The sequence below is a fragment of the Ambystoma mexicanum genome, chromosome 5q (assembly GCF_040938575.1).
Source record: "Ambystoma mexicanum isolate Mex_15411 chromosome 5q, UKY_AmexF1_1, whole genome shotgun sequence".
Lineage (NCBI taxonomy): Eukaryota > Metazoa > Chordata > Amphibia > Caudata > Ambystomatidae > Ambystoma > Ambystoma mexicanum.
Genome location: NC_090933.1, coordinates 1,039,140,989 through 1,039,155,407, shown reverse-complemented (window position 1 = coordinate 1,039,155,407; position 14,419 = coordinate 1,039,140,989). Strand labels below are relative to the sequence as shown.

Genomic DNA, 14,419 nt, shown 5'->3' with positions numbered 1-14,419 from the left:
CCGAAGACCAACCGTCTCATGCATCTAGTATTAGAAATAGATAGCCATAAACTTGACTGAGGTGTGGCCATTTTGAAGCAACTGAAATCGCCATTTTGTTTTCTCTCTAACATTTGCTTTTTGCCTCATGTAAAACTGCTTTTCTGAAATGTTATTCTGCTTCACTGGTGCACAATGTTAGGCCGTGAGTGGCATGTTGAAACATAATGCAGTAACTCAAACACAAATGTCCGGTCCCCTCCCTCGCATATCCTTGGAGAGCGAGCAACAAGGCATTTTAATCAGTACAGCAGGTTCCAGCTAGTCTCAGTAAGCACAGTAGAAACGCCAGAGCAAACATTAAATTACTTGAATTATGCTCTTTTTTGTGGCCCCCCTTCTCTGAGCCCAGTACAGCCCTGGAGAGCAAGTTGACCCCCCGGCACATGAATAGAAACTAGGAGATAGCAAGGCCTGGAATGTGTCTCTCCCTACGCACAGCTTGCTTGCAGAAAACAGAAGCATTGTGTTCTTTAAAACACAGACTTAATGTCTGTGGGCTTATAAAATTGCAAACTGTTACACAATGAATGTTTGAAGGTGTCAAACTCGTCACCATTGTCAATCATCGTGCCTAGTTCAAAGGAAATGCAATAGGGGTGGTATTAGTTGTGACACTACTGATTACTAGATGCTTGTTTTGTATATATGTAAGTGTTGTATGAATTTGGCTCTCTTGCGTCCCCCGAGGTCTGATAGATACACGTCGCGGGGCGTGGGACCAGTTGGCCAACTGAGACTATTTGCTTTGCAATAAACCCTATATTTTGGGAATACAACCTCTTGTCTGGCGTATCAGTTCATGTGTGGTGATTGTGTCTTGTTTCCACAAACGAGGGTCCCTCAGGGGCCCCTTCAAGATGGCGCCCGAATAGGGACCCTCCCCCACTTGTTCCATCATGCATGTTGAGAGATAAGGAAGGTGGAAAGAACGGCAAGGACGGGATGATCGATCCGGGATCAAGAGGTGTTCAGGGCGCCCCTGTGTAAGCGATGAGACTCCTAAACAGATCTGCACACATCTGATCCCTGATCGACATGCCCGGCCAGAGAACAAGGAGACGAGGGTCCCGAAATGAGGCAGAGTGAGCCAAGATATGCAGACACAACGTTATTGGTTGCGTCAGTATACGGACAAATTGTGTCTTGAAAAGACAAATTGATTGATCAGGTGAGTCGTGCCCCGATTCGTAAGTAATCCTGATATTGGTTGAGAGTTGATTTTTCAAAATCAAACACCCAGAGTAAGTTTGATTAGCCAAGGGTAAGGTTAAAACATGCCTGGGTATTGTAGACCCTAGCAGGGTTTTTCCGCTGCGGCGGACAATCTTTGGAAACTGGCCAGGTCGCGCCACCGGTGGGAAAGCCGGCATATGAAATGTATGTGAAATATGCTGTGGGAGCGATAATGTTTTGTGAGATTTGGCATAGGCAATCCAGAAAGCAGGAAGATATTCAGTGGCCGACTCATGGGAGTTTTGAGATGACGAGGATAGATAATTTGGAGAAGGTTTTAATAAAAAAAGAAAACACACCATGCCGCATTTGATGTCCTTAGGGACTGGAGAAGGGAAGCTATGCTTCGTTTCAGAAGCAGAGAGAAACATGCGTGCAGGCATAAATCGAAGTCAGAAAGGGCGGAAGAAAAAGAGGAGGAGGAGTGGAGTAATAGTTTGAGATGATCAAATAGACGCGACTGATACGAAACAAGGCCCAAGACGAGAGACTCAAAAGACAGTGTTAATGGCTATTGCTCAACCCCCTCCTGTTGCTCAGCCCCTCCCATCTGTTCAGATCCTAGCACAGCCACAGACTGCACATGCAGTGCCTCCTGGTAGCGAATCAACATCGCAACAGATACGGCCCGTTCCCATGATCCAATCCACACCCCCCTCTCTAGAGATAATTTCTGTCCTATCTGCCTCTACCGTGATTGGACTTGAAGCTGTTGAAACAGAAGAAGGGGGCGGACAGAGTGGATGTGTGAGAGTGACTCGGAGAGCGATTAGCAAGGAGAAGAAGCGAGAGTTGCAAGAACAGGCCGAAATGTATATAGATGGGAATGATGAAACAGCAGCGATGGCTTCAATATTTGACTTCAGGAGGAGCAACGAAAGACAGGTAGAGTTGGAATGCATGGGTGAATATTTAGTGCTTAGATGGAAACAGTTGACTGGGAAGTTACCGCCACAACAATTGTTAGATTTGAATGCATTGGCACGTTGTAGAGGGAGAGATGAAGAGATGAGGGAACATGTAGATCGGCTTTTTGAACTAAAGAATTAACTTGATAATGAGTATGCTGAAATATTTGCCACACCTGGGTATAGGAGTAGAGATATTAGGAGAGATAGAACTGAACCGGTAGAGCCATATATATAGCAGCAATATTTATCGTCATCAAGACAGACAGGTGACCGACTAAGAGTGTGTACGAGAGACATTGAAATGGATTTCAGACTCTAGTATTCCCGCAATGGAGATAAATGAGATATGTAATGAATACCCCTTGTCAATGAGAATAGAAGCGTTACGAACAATGGTTGGGGTGCTACTCCACCAAGTAGCGGGACACAATAGAGGTAAAGGAAACGCCCAAGGTAGAGGTAATCCGAACATGCATGGAGGGCCCCTGGGATTGAATCAGTGTGCGTATTGCAGAGAGGAAGGTCAGTGGCGAGCACAATGTCCACATTTGCAAAATAGGAATGTCCAGAGAATACAGCATAGAGGGCATCCAGGAGCAAATGGGCATAACAGGAATAACATGCTGCAACACCAAAATAGTCAAGGCAATGGTCCCCAGAACCAGAATCAAACCTCTACTCAGAATCAAAGCCAGCAGAACATGCAAGATGGAAATGGAGGAAGGGGTGGGAACATTTTTGATACCCATGCAAATGCGTATTACGCTCACCTGGCTCCCACATGGGCGTCGGTCGGACACAGACAGCTGCGGTCTCCACCCACGTGATGCGTAGTGCAGCGATGACTGACTGGATCTGCCCTCCTAATCTTGTCTGCTTAACCCGTAGAAATATTCTCCTGCAAGTGGAGAGATGGATTTAGCCACTTGTGGATTCAAGTGATGGCACCCCCACAGTCCTCCCCAACTAATCACCTCCGAAATGCCCTCACAGCAATCTCACCTTATATTCTTGAAAGATGAGCTCTCCATCCTGCGTGGATTTGACTTGTTGATCGCTGCAGATACAGAAGAAATTTGTAAAGAGGGTACTGTTTTATTGTTAACACATTTGGCAGCACATGGCCACAAAGCAAGCTTGAAGAAGTTTCAGTATTGTCGAAAGGAGGTGGCTTATTTGGGTTACCTACTTTCGAGAGGAGGGAGAAGACTAACGCCAGAGAGAATCGAGAGTATTTCTGGTATGCCTATTCCAAAAACACAAAAAGGAGTCAGAGCTATATAGGCATGGCTTCTTATTGTCGGCAGTGGATAGTGAATTTCCCTCTAATTGTGAAGCCAATGTTGGAGTTGACAAAGAAGGATGTTGTGATGCCTTTGCAGTGGAGTGAAGAATGTCAGAGAGCATTTGGGTTGCTCAAAACTGCGTTGTGTTCCGCTCCAATGTTGGGCACACCAAATTATGAAATTTTTTAAAAATTATTCGTTCATGAGAATGACGGTTGCGTGCTGGCTGATCTAACACAGGAACAAGGTGGAAGAAATAGGCTGTGCGGCTATTTTTCTTCTGCGCTGCACCCTGTAGCGCGCGCATTACCACAATGTTTGCGAGCTGTTGCAGCGGCAGTTGTGTCAGTGAAACAAACGGAAGGGATGGTACTGGGGCACACTTTAATTTTGATGGTGCCACATGCCATAGACGTTCTATTAAATAGAACACAGACGCACCACCTCACCTCTGCTAGATTGACTAGATATGAAATTATCCTGTTCGCGCCACACATCCAAATTATGAGGTGTAGCACTTTGAATCCTGCTGAATTAATGCCACTGCCCATGGAAAAACTTGATGAGAATTAATCACCTCCCCATGATTGTTTAATGGTTACTGAGGAAGAAAGGAAGGGGAGAATTGATTTGACAGACACCCCACAAAAAGAGCCAGATGGAGAGTTGTTTTGTGATGGCTCCTGTTTTAAATTGCCAGATGGCACATCAACTGCCGCCTATGCTATCACCATATTAAAAAGGATTGTGGAAAGTAAAAGAATCCCCTGCAACTCCACACAAGCAGCAGAGATAATAGCCTTGACCAAAGCTTGTGAGATTTCTGAAAATTTGAGTGTAAACATAATACTGACAGTCAATACGCCTTCGGCGTGGTTCATAACTTTGTCCGACTTTGGGCTGAGAGAGTTTTTTTAAAATCACATGGGACTAGAATACAACATGGCCCTTGTTTGTACGATTGTTGTCTGCACTTACGTGTCCAAAGCGCCTGGCAATAATGAAATGCGAGGCGCATAAAAAAGTAACATGAAAAGTGTGAGAGGGAAACGCATTTGCAGACAGGATTGCGAAACAAACTGCCACTGACCTGAATGCCAGAATGTTCACAGTACAGTCAGAGGAAGTGCCCTGCATGATAGAGAATGGAATTGCCACAGTCAAAGAAATGCAGGCGGAAGCCACTGTAGATGAAATACAAGGGTGGGCTGAGGGCTCTGCTGAATTAGATCTGGAGGGTTGCTGGGTAGACAAGAAGAGTACGACTGGATGCTGCCCAATTCCTATGTAACTGCAATGGTCACAATGGCCCACAGCCCTACTCATATTTGTGCCAAAAAGATAGTCCAATATTTAGCCACAGTGTGGGAGAATGCGCACATAAAGAAAAATGTTGAGAGGTTGGTGCAAAATTGTTTCACGTGTCTACAACACTCTGTGGGGAAGGGAACAGTGACTCCAACAGGCAGTTTTGGTCCTCCCTCTATGCTGTTTGAGGTAATCCATTTTAATTTCATAGAAATGGAGAGATGCCAAAACTTAAAATATGTCCTAGTGGTCATATGTGCATTTAGCAAATGGGTGGAAGCATATCCATTGAAAGACTGTACTGTCATAAGCACGGCAAAAGTAATGTTAAAAGAATGCTTTTCCCGTTTTGGCTTGCCCCGTGTCATATGGTCAGATAACAGTCCACATTTTGTGGGCGCAGTAAAACTACAGATTTGTGCAGGTCTGCAGATTGAAAAGCGATTCCATTGTTCTAGGCACCCCATGTCTGCCGGTCTTATTGAACGCCATAACGGTATCTTAAAATCTAAGATTAGCAAGAGATGTGCAGGCAACAAGTTAAGCTGGGTAGATGCATTACCACTAGCGCTACTGGGCATGCGCACATCTGTGCAGCCGAGAACTGGGCTCTCCCCGTATGAAATCGTCATGGGGAGACCAGCGAATGTTTGGTGTGCACCTCAGTCAAAGAGGCTGAGGGAACTGGAATATCCTGTACTCAGTATCTATTGTAATCTGTTAATACAAAAACTGCATTTGATTCATCAGCAGGTGCAGGAGACATTGCCAATAAGATACACTGGCCCGGGACACGCACTGGAGCCAGGAAACTGGGTGCTAATCAAACATTTTGAGCGGAAGACATCATTAGCACCCAGATGGTGTGGGCCCTATCTGATCCTCCTAACTACGCAGACGGCAATTCGGGTGGATGGGAGAAAGGCGTGGATACACGCGCCACACACCAAGGAGGTCCCACCACTGCTTGAAAAACTGACTGATAGAGACGACCAGAAAGAGACAGCGGTCCCAGCAATGAAAGACACGATTGCCAGTTCTCTGTCACAAAAACTGCCTGATCCTGTAACAAAGCCTGAAGAGATTGCTGTGAAAGAGGAAGGACAAGGAGCAGCCCAGCATTGTCCAGCAGATCCTGCATCACTGCTGGCTGACACCAAGCGTGTACCGCTTTGGCGCCCACCATCTATTACCGTACCACAGCCTGAAACGAAATTTGCATCATCACATGGGCACCCGCCATCATCTGTCAGAGTGCCACAGGCAGACTCCGAGTTTGAGTCTGGAAGTGCATCTGCACTGTTCGTTGATCACACGATACCAGGAGCAAGGCGATACAATTTGCGGCCCAGGAAAAAGGAGTGATCAAACCTGCATTCCTGTTGATTTTCTTTTTGTTGCCTCTGTTTCCTATTCTCAGATGAAGTAGGAACCGGAGGCCTAGAGGAGAGCGTCGTGAGGGTTGTGCAAATCGGACAGCCCAATAATGGAGACTCCTCGGTGCTAACAAAAAAATCCATGTGTCCTGAACCCGTACAGACGAACGGGGTGCACATAGTACGAAGGCAATTGATAACTGCTCCAGAGTTCTTTTGAGCAAATGTGCAGATGCTTAGAGATCTTGCCCAACGTGTAGAAATCCAGGCTGCTAAGAACTGGCAGGAAAGACTGTTGACATTATCAAACTTATTGACATTCCAACGAGTGCAACAATGATAGACATTCACGCAGAAGAAGAAGGACCGCTATAGACAATGCCGGAACCAGCTTTTGCCTCCTCCTGCACCACTGCTGATAATGAATGAAACATAGAAACTGAAAGATTACACAAAAAGAGTTATTGAAAAAATTGTATGCTAATTCTAACAATAATAATGTGCGTAATGAGGATAATAGCCCCAGTAACGACAGCACTGGTATTATGGTACGTGGAAGAAATGCACCCCTTAGAAATTCTATTGCCCATAAGAAACAACTCCACCACTGAAAGCCCTGTTCATGTAATTACTTACACTCTGTCCCCAATAGAAGAAAGACAGAGAGAAGCTTATGGGAATAACACGTTACTGCAAATAATGAACATGACACATTCAATTTTGAAAAAGATTAACTGTTGGGTGTGTGCTCATTTGCCACAGCATGGTGGCAAAGGAATAGGTTGGTACGTACAGCCACTAACTTTAAGTTCTGCATGTAGTGCATCTCTGAGTACATTATATTTTGGAAAATGGAATAAAAGTGAAACGGGTCAATTAGATAGCACAAACATGAATGAATTTGAGAAGATAATTATGAGACCCATAGGTCGCTCCATATTTCATAGAGCACAAATGATAATGCAAAAAGCTACGCCCAAACCAATACCACAAGATAGATTGTTTGTGCCAGAGAAATCATCAGTAATCATATTTCGTATGAGATCAGAGGGAAATATGGATGCAGTGACTCCCTCCTATACAGTAAACTACAGCGCACGTTCTGGTCCTTTCTGTTTAAAGAAGAAGGGTTCTTATTCAGTAGGGATATTCACTAGATGTATGAAAATAGCGATTCTTACAAAGGAAGTAGAACCAGTATATGTAGGTGACCCTGTATATTTTATATGTGGAGAAAGAGGTACTTGTTATTTAGGACCTTTGTTCCCAGGAGTGTTTTTTTTTTAAAAACAACGGATATAGCCAAACTATCTAGGTCCAGGCCACAAAGGAGTAATGAGGATGGATTAATAGTAGAAGACGTAGCAAAATCATTTGTACCATTTCTGGCCCAAGCAATAAACTCCTATAATATACGGCAACTATCCAGAATCTTAGAAAAAAACAATAAATGGAACGACAGATATATTGTACAACATGACATTAGAGGAGAAAGGAATTAGATTAATGACACTTCAGAACCGGATGGCTCTTGATGTAGTCCTGGTTGATCGTGGCGGTGTTTGCAAAATCGTGGGATCAGCGTGCTGTGTATTTGTAAACTACTCCTCTCCTACGATTTTTGAAGCGATAAGGAAGCTACATGTCTTAAGCTCTGAACTCCATACCCAAGAAGGAGGTTGGGATATAGGCTCTTGGTTCTGGGAGTTATTATATTCATGGGGATGGAAACTATTCCTATTCTAGGAATATTCATGACATGTTGTTGTTGCATACACTGCTTACCTGTAATATGCACCGAAATTAGTGAGGAGTGTGTGCAGATGATAGAAAAAAAGAGCACTATTAGATCGAGTACCCATGGTAATGAGGAAAGAAAGACATCAAAAAATTCATGTCTATCAACGTAGATAACAATGAGGAGGAAACTAAAAATGTACAAGATTCAGAATCAGAATCTGAATCAGATACTTGGTCAGAAGAGGATGCAATGTACGGATGAGACGTGTGGCATAAGGCCAAAAGGAGGGTTTGTCGATCTAGAAAAATAGGCACCCCTCGATCATAAGGCTATGTATTATGTTGGCCGAAGACCAACCGTCTCATGCATCTAGTATTATAAATAGATAGCCATAAGCTTGACTGGGGTGCAGCCATTTTGAAGCGACTGAAATCGCCATTTTGTTTTCGCTCTAACATTTGCTTTTTGCCTCATGTAAAACTGCTTTGTTGAAATGTTATTCTGCTTCACTGGTGCACAATGCAAGGCCGCGAGTGGCATGTTGAAAAATAATGCAGTAACTCAGACAGAAATGTCCGGTCCCCTCCCTCGCATATCCTTGGAGAGCGAGCAACAAGGCATTTTAATCAGTACAGCAGGTGCCAGCTAGTCTTGGTAAGCACAGTAGAAATGCTGGAGGAAACATTAAATGACTTGAATTATGCTCTTCTTTGCGGCCCCCTTCTCTGAGCCCGGTACAGCCCTGGAGAGCAAGTTGACCCCCCGGCACATGAATAGCAACTAGGAGATAGCAAGGCCAGGAATGTGTCTCTCCCTACGCACAGCTTGCTTGCAGAAAACAGAAGCATTGTGTTCTTTAAAACACAGACTTAGGGGCCGATTCATGGAACAAACGTGCGCCGAAAATCTTCGCGCAAGCAGGCGCAAGCGGAAAAAAACAGGCGCACGCGTGCGATTCATGGACGTCCCTGCGCGTGTTCACCTCGGGATGTGCGCCAAACCCGTGCATGCCGCACAAGTCACTGCAACATCCCGAAAGGCGTGCGCGACGCGCACAGTGAAAGCGCACAACCTCGGCGCATACACCAGAAAGTGGGCGGGACACGGGGCGTAACGCGCGGAATGGGGAACAACGCGTGAAAATAAGGGCGTAACTGGAGATGTACTGCAGGGAAGCAGACGGAACGCCCACACGCACTCGAACCACACGTATTCATGGAATCGAATCAGGTAAAGCCACGCACAGCCAAAGACACGCACAAGCTGAAACACGTCCGCCACACGAAGGCAGGCGGTAGAGTCCCAGCGCATCACAAAAGTGGCAACATACAGCAATTGGGCCTGTGCGAGCGGGGCACGTGTATTGCGGGGGTGCGCGGGAAGCAACACATGCGATCGAGCGGGTTACGTGTATTTCGGGGGCGCGCGGGTAGTTACACACGGGATTGAGCAGGGTACGTGTATTTCGGGGGTGCGCGGGAAGTTACACACGCGATTGTGCGGGGTACGTGTATTTCGAGGGTGCGCGGGAAGTTAAATACGCGATTGAGCGGGGAACGTGTATTTCGGGGGTGCACGGGAAGTTACACACGCGATTGAGCGAGGTATGTGTATTTCGGGGGTGCGCGGGAAGTTACACACGCGATTGAGCGGGGTACGTGTATTTCGGGGGTGCGCGGGAAGTTACACACGCGATTGAGTGGGGTACGTGTATTTCGGGGGTGCGCGGGAAGTTACACACGCGATTGAGCGGGGTACGTGTATTTCGGGGGTGCGTGGAAAGTTAGATACGCGATTGAGCGGGGTACGTGTATTTCGGGGGTGCGCGGGAAGTTACACACGCGATTGAGCGAGGTACGTGTATTTCAGGGGTGCGCGGGAAGTTACACACGCGATTGAGCGGGGTACATGTATTTCGGGGATGCGCGGGAAGTCACACACGCAATCTCATCAGGGTACGTGTATTTCAGGGTGCGGGGGAAGTATCCCACGCAACATCAGCAGGGTACGTGTATTCCAGGGGTGCGCGGGAAGTTTCACACGCAATTCCATCAGGGTACGTGTATTACAGGGGTGCGCAGGAAGTTCCACACGCGATCTCATCAGGGTACGTGTATTACAGGGGTGTGCGGGGAGCAGCACACGTGAATTGCACGTGTGGGTCCTCCCAGGTTTTCCCTCTACACCCTCCACGGCCCCTGCAGGTGGCTCACACCACAGGGGCCTACCCAGCACATGTCCTGCAGGCACCCCATCCACCATGGCCATGCCCACCAGCCAACCCACATGTCAACGTGCACTACTGCCCACCAATGCATGTCCCCCTGCACCCCCAGCCACCAGGGGCACCCTCCACCAGGCCCCCACCCATGTCTCCCACCACCCCCACCCCCAGCAGTGCAGGGGCACCCACCACCAGGCCCCCACCCATGTCTCCCAGCACCCCCACCCCCCAGCACTGTGGGGCACCTGCCAGCAGGCCCCCACCCATGTCCAACTCATGTTCCCCACCACCCCTACCCCCCAGCACTGTGGGGCACCTGCCAGCAGGCCCCCACCCATGTCCAACTCATGTTCCCCACCACCCCCACCCCCAGCACTGTGGGGCACCTGCCAGCAGGCCTCCACCCATGTCCAACTCATGTTCCCCACCAGCCCCACCCCCCAGCCACCAGGGGCAGCCTCCACCAGGCTCCCACCCATGACTCCCACCACCCCCACCCCCCAGCACTGTGGGGCAGCCTCCACCATGCCCCAACCCATGTCTCCCACCATCCCCACCCCCCAGCACTGTGGGGCACCTGCCAGCAGGCCCCCACCCATGTCCAACTCATGTTCCCCACCACCCCCACCCCCCAGCCACCAGGGGCAGCCTCCACCAGGCCCCCACCCATGTCTCCCACCACCCCCACCCCCCAGCACTGTGGGCCACCTGCCAGCAGGCCCCCACCCATGTCCAACTCATGTTCAACACCACCCCCACCCCCCAGCCACCAGGGGCAGCTTCCACCAGGCCCCCACCCATGTCTCCCACCACCCCCACCCCCCAGCACTTTGGGGCACCTGCCAGCAGGCCCCCACCCATGTCCAACTCATGTTCCCCACCACCCCCACCCCCCAGCCACCAGGGGCAGCCTCCACCAGGCCCCCACCCATGTCTCCCACCACCCCCACCCCCCAGCCACCAGGGGCAGCCTCCACTAGGCCCCACCCATGTCTCCCACCACCCCCACCCCCCAGCACTGTGGGCCACCTGCCAGCAGGCCCCCACCCATGTCCAACTCATGTTCCCCACCACCCCCACCCCCCAGCCACCAGGGGCAGCCTCCACCAGGCCCCCACCCATGTCTCCCACCACCCCCACCCCCCAGCACTGTGGGGCACCTGCCAGCAGGCCCCCTCCCATGTCCAACTCATGTTCCCCACCACCCCCACCCCCAGCACTGTGGGGCAACTGCCAGCAGGCCCCCACCCATGTCCAACTCATGTTCCCCACCACCCCCAACCCCCAGCCACCATGGGCAGCCTCCACCAGGCCCCCACCCATGTCTGCCACCACCCCCACCCCCCAGCACTATGAGGCAGCCTCCACCAGGCCCCCACCCATGTCTCCCACCACCCCCCAACACTGTGGGGCACCTGCCAGCAGGCCCCCACCCATGTCCAACTCATGTTCCCCACCACCCCCACCCCCCAGCCACCAGGGGCAGCCTCCACCAGGCCCCCACCCATGTCTCCCACCACCCCCACCCCCCAGCACTGTGGGCCACCTGCCAGCAGGCCCCCACCCATGTCCAACTCATGTTCCCCACCACCCCCACCCCCCAGCCACCAGGGGCAGCCTCCACCAGGCCCCTACCCATGTCTCCCACCACCCCCACCCCCCAGCACTGTGGGGCACCTGCCAGCAGGGCAACACCCATGTCCAACTCATGTTCCCCGCCACCCCCACCCCCCAGCCACCAGGGGCAGCCTCCACCAGGCCCCCACCCATGTATCCCACCACCCCCACCCGCTGCACTGTGGGGCAGCCTCCACCAGGCCCCCACCCATGTCTCCCACCACCCCCACCCCCCAGCACTGTGGGGCACCTGCCAGCAGGCCCCCACCCATGTCCAACTCATGTTCCCCACCACCCCCACCCCCCAGCCACCAGGGGCAGCCTCCACCAGGCCCCCACCCATGTCTCCCAGCACCCCCACCCCCCAGCCACCAGGGGCAGCCTCCACCAGGCCCCCGCCCATGTCTCCCACCACCCCCACCCCCCAGCACTGTGGGGCACCTGCCAGCAGGCCCACACCCATGTCCAACTCATGTTCCCCACCACCCCCACCCCCCAGCCACCAGGGGCAGCCTCCACCAGGCCCCCACCCAGGTCTCCCACCACCCCCACCCCCCAGCACTGTGGGGCACCTGCCAGCAGGCCCCCACCCATGTCCAACTCATGTTCCCCACCACCCCCACCCCCCAGCCACCAGGGGCAGCCTCCACCAGGCCCCCACCCATGTCTCCCAGCACCCCCACCCCCAGCCACCAGGGGCAGCCTCCACCAGGCCCCCACCCATGTCTCCCAGCACCCCCACCCCCCAGCCACCAGGGGCAGCCTCCACCAGGCCCCCACCCATGTCTCCCAGCACCCCCACCCCCCAGTCACCAGGGGCAGCCTCCACCAGGCCCCCACCCATGTCTCCCACCATCCCCATCCCCCAGCACTGTGGGCCACCTGCCAGCAGGCCCCCACCCATGTCCAACTCATGTTCCCCACAACCCCCACCACCCAGCCACCAGGGGCAGCCTCCACCAGGCCCCCACCCATGTCTCCCACCACACCCACCCCCCAGCACTGTGGGGCAGCCTCCACCAGGCCCCCACCCATGTCTCCCACCACCCCCACCCCCCAGCACTGTGGGGCACCTGCCAGCAGGCCCCCTCCCATGTCCAACTCATGTTCCCCAGCACCCCCACCAACCAACACTGTGGGGCACCTGCCAGCAGGCCCCCATCCATGTCCAACTCATGTTCCCCACCACCCCCACCCCCCAGCCACAAGGGGCAGCCTCCACCAGGCCCCCACCCATGTCTCCAACCAGCCCCACCCCCCAGCACTGTGGGGTACCCGCCAGCATGCCCCCACCCATGTCCAACTCATGTTCCCCAGCACCCCCACCCAGCAGCACTGTGGGGCACCTGCCAGCAGGCCCCCACCCATGTCCAACTCATGTTCCTCACCACCCCCACCCCCAGCACTGTGGGGCACCTGCCAGCAGGCCCCCACCCATGTCCAACTCATGTTCACCACCACCCCCACCCCCCAGCACTGTGGGGCACCTGCCAGCAGGCCCCCACCCATGTGCAACTCATGTTCCCCAGCCAACATGTCATCACAATCTAGATCCCTGGTCCCTATGGTCAGCCTCCAAATGCAAAACACCCACCCGAGTATTGCATCCACCCACTCATAATTTGCAATTACATCACAGAACACCAATTGCAAGTTCCGAAACAAACACATTTCCCTCACATACACCCAATGGGTGTCAGTGAATCTCAAAACACATATCATGAAATGCATGAAACCAATGAGATACCACACATTGAAGTTCACCAAAAAAAATATGTATTAAAGGAAACATATATAGAATAAAAAATGAAGAAACAGAAATGTGAATGTACAAAAATTAAAAGAAGCATGTCCGTGAAAAAAAGCAAAACCAAAAATAAAAATCCAAAGTAATGTTGTCCAAAGTCAATGTCCACAAAACAAAATCCAATGGGAAATAAAAAAAAAACCACTGCTCCATGGTTAAAATGTGAAAATAAAATACAATCCAACAATGAACTATCTACATGGGAACAAGCCAGGGTCCATTATCCCAACAAAAGAAAGGAAACCTATCTAACTACACTAACTAATAAAATAAACTATATACAAAAATGTAGCCAATGTCCGAAAGGTCCAAATAAAATCAAAACAAAAGTGAAACCTAACACTACCTACATAACTATGTACAAGGGCAGCGGGCTAGTTTCACGGCTCACTTGTGGATGTCCCGGGCCAGGGCATCATCGAACTCCTCCTCAATGTCCCGGAGGCGGTCCTCCTCCATATCCCCGAGGGTCCGCAGGGCCGTCGACGTATCCACCACCAAACCCCTGCGGATTGCCTCGAGGCACTCGACCCGCCTCAGGGCCCTCCGCATGGAGTTCTCCGCCCTGACCATTGTGAGCCGTGCCTCTTCCGCCCGCTGCCGCTCCGCATCTATGGCGTGGCCCAACCGCTGCCACACGGAAGACACTCTCTGTCCTGGGTCCTCCTGCCCTCCGGCCGATGCCTGTCCCTCCGATGTTGAAGGCCCCGAGCCTTCATGGCTCCCATCACGTTGCTGCTGCTGCTGTGCCTCTGCCCGTGCACTGCCTCCTACTGCCTGCATATCCTCCGCCGGCTGGGGTGCAGTCGTAGATGTGGCCACCCCTGCTGGACGTCCGACTCCCGACTGTGGCAGGGATGCCTCCTCCACCAGC

At 51.6% G+C, this 14,419-nt stretch overlaps 1 long non-coding RNA gene across 1 annotated transcript in view; it reads right to left on the bottom strand.

Moving 5' to 3' along the window:
- Nucleotides 1-2,965: 2,965 nt before the first annotated feature.
- The window catches only part of LOC138498673 (uncharacterized), a 70,865-nt gene continuing 59,411 nt past the window's right edge, over nt 2,966-14,419 (bottom strand). The window contains exons 2-3 of the long non-coding RNA XR_011278824.1: nt 3,189-3,243; nt 2,966-3,084 (exon numbers count right to left, since the gene is read on the bottom strand). This is a non-coding gene — a long non-coding RNA (uncharacterized lncRNA). The remainder of the gene's footprint in view (nt 3,085-3,188; nt 3,244-14,419) is intronic.